Source organism: Hydra vulgaris, chromosome 06 (assembly GCF_038396675.1).
Source record: "Hydra vulgaris chromosome 06, alternate assembly HydraT2T_AEP".
NCBI lineage: Eukaryota > Metazoa > Cnidaria > Hydrozoa > Anthoathecata > Hydridae > Hydra > Hydra vulgaris.
The window spans coordinates 21,070,773-21,074,164 of NC_088925.1; positions in this window are offsets into that span (position 1 = coordinate 21,070,773).

A 3,392-nucleotide genomic window follows, 5' to 3' on the forward strand; every position below is an offset into this window, starting at 1 on the left:
TTGAATTAAAATTGAATCGGAATCAAATAAATCCCCAATATTTGTTCATTCTATCAGACAAGATGGAATGTTGGAGGCAAATCACTACCAAGCATCATCAGCCACTATCAATCTCTAAACGTATTATGGAAAGTTGTTTAAGCTGCACTTTAGGTTCTGAAACCAAGAGTGGAATAGTTGGTATTAAAACATGGATGTTGGAATTCAAGGTGTTTTTTGGGCTATAACTTAGTGTGAAGATTTTGAAGATGACTGTTAATCCTAGAAAAGCGCTACAAAATAAGTCAATTTTAGCTGCTTAAGGTTAGAAGATTGCTGAGCTTACAGTGAAGACATTGAAATCAACGCGCAATGACAATTCAGACATGTCATTTTTCAATGTTACCACCTGTTTGGCTAAGCACTTACATTTATTTCTCTTTCAAAAAATCTAAAAAGGGGATCTTTGATGTTTTCAACAGTGCGCTAAATGGCAAGAATCTTATAAGGCAAAATATGCAACCATTCTTTAACAGAATAATGTAAATCTTTCATCCATTGAGGCCTTACGTCAATAAATAACCCCTTGTCCATTTTTTGTTCATCAGGAACTTAAGCATTTTTAATATCTTTGAGGTAGTGCTTCTGATAAATTTGTCAGGATAACTTTTTGAGCATTGTTAGGTAAACCCAACCATGATGGTGGTTGGTAGTCTGTTAAACTTTTTCACCACTGTATGAAATGCTCTCTTCTAAAAACATCTGACTTTCATTCTCAAAAACAACAGTCTCTTGACTATACTTACCAAAGTACACTTGCCCACACTTGAGTCTCATAATTATAGTAAGATTTTAGTTGTAAATTTTTCATGTATATAAAAACATCTTTAAATGATTTAAATATTCATATTAATCCACCATTTTTATACAAAAACTATGGTTCATACGCAACCTTTCACTTTTTATACTAACAAATCAAAAGTACCAGAGAATTTTAAATAAAATTCTGTTTTTCCACATTCAAAATTTTATATCGAAAACTATTGTAATATACAAGAGTAAAATTTAGAATGCAAATTACAGTTTTGTACACAATTTTAAAAAAAACTTGTGTATAATACCAAGTCTTAAAAATTTTTAACGATTTTTGTTTACATGGATTTACATGGCATAAAATATTTTAATATTTTTACTTTTATTGCATTACAACTTATATATATATATATATATATATATATATATATATATATATATATATATATATATATATATATATATATATATATATATATACACACATACAGTTGATTCCCGGTAAGCCGAACACCGCATAGTGGGCAAAATCCCATATTTTTAGTAGGTATCAAAGTTTGGTATACAATATAATTGGATGATTATAATTTGAATGAGCATGGTTATTTTTATTTTTGTGGTTGCCATAGCAACCCTAGTTGCATAGCAACACATATTTATGCTTAGTTCCAAAGAGTTACTTTTAGCTAAATATATTTAAACTTGGTATACAAATTAATTTGATGATTCTTATATGTTTGAGCATTAATATTTGTTTTAATTTACAGTCTCACTTTCATATAGGTTCACGCAATTTCCAAAATTATATAGATACAAAAGACACATTTATAAACTAATATTATTTGCAGATGACCTCAACCAGTCATTAACTCCAGCTGATAAGTTTTTATTTTGGCGTGACTTTTTGTTGTCTTTCTCAGAGGTGCAATAAATGGGTCAGATGTACATAGTAGTCGATTTAACAAATCTTGGTTAGTTTTCACACGAGATGATTTTCTTGCGAAATGTTCACAATAATTTTGAAAGTTTTTATTGCGTGTTTCTTGAGCTTTTTCAGAATAGATACCAATGGGTAATGCCGAGGTTTTAATATTTTCAGAACCATTTATTTTAATTTTGTACAGAGATTATGGCATTCAGTACCAAGGATAATGATGAACATAAAGTCGAGCTGTTTTTAAACAGAAAGCTAGAAATTTATCAGTGCCAATGTCTAAACCACATGAAATAGTTGCCAATATAACATGCAACTTGAAAATCAGTTCAACATCAATGTTTAAAATTTCTGCAAACTTTCTGCATTTTGAAATGCTCTTCGATTTCCATCATTTGATGCTCCACTACCATTAGATTTTGGAACTCTAACTATGTAGCACATTTCATTTTTAAATCTATTTTGAATTTGTTGCTTCAGATCCCTTCCTTTAGATTTATCTTCTACTGTTCTTGCCCGCCACTTTTTTAAAGTCATTTTATATCCAATATGTAATAAACATTCAAAAAAGCGTATCCAAGCATGTAAGGATGATAAACCAAATGTTTAACTGCCTGCCATACCTTTTTCATAACCGTTTTGTCAATAGCATTCATTGCTTTGGGATTTGCCCCACATATAGTACAGCGTTCACTAGAATTTCTAACATCTGCGACCGCGGCGCAGTGGCTGCAATTCTAGCTTAGAAACAAGAAGCTCTGAAAAGATTGTGCTTAGATTTATAACTTTATTACGTCTGTGCGTACTATTAACTTTCACAGCTAACGCTGACAACGTTTTAATTCTTAGTCCAAGTCTGACAGATGCGGTAATGTTTATAAAAACCTGCAATATGCACCTCAATTAAATTTGTATTAAAAAAATCCAAATTTTTCAAAAAAAATTATTAAATAGATTTACATGTAAAAAGTCCAAAAATGTATAACACATGTCTAGTAATCGAGTAAACCTTCACAGAAGCAATGCAAAAACAATGACAAAACAATTAAAGTGCTAAATACAATCGGAAAAAATGCATTAAACTTTTTTTTTCAATTTTTTAAAATATAATACACATATACTGTTTAAAACCCATTAAATTTAATGATGCGTTTAACAAAGTAAACTACAACTTTTTTTTAACTTGATAAATAAAGTTTAAAACGTCTCGTCTCCCAGCATTCTTCAGTATACTATGCCCTGTAGATTTGATGTAAAGAGTACAGATACATGGTGTAAGGTATTTATAGAACTTTGAAAGATGCTTCAAAGAAACAAAAAACTAATTTTCAAATAACTTTTTGAGGATATTATTACACTAAAAAAACACTGTTTCCAAAAACAGTTTAATAAAAAGAGCGCACGCTCTCCTTTTCATCAAAAAGCTTAGTAATCTGCAATAGAAATAAAAATAAGTAATTCTAGACGGATTATTCGCCCTATTGTTAAATCTACATAGCTGGCTTATTAAAAAAAAATTTGTAAAAATGTCGGGAAATTTCACAGCAGAGTTTTTCTTCCGTTTCATAGCAACAACTATTTCTTTTGTGACTTCATACCAATAACCATTTTGTAACTTCGTGACTTCGTTTTAATATATAAATAAACGGAATGTTTTGGTGCTTAA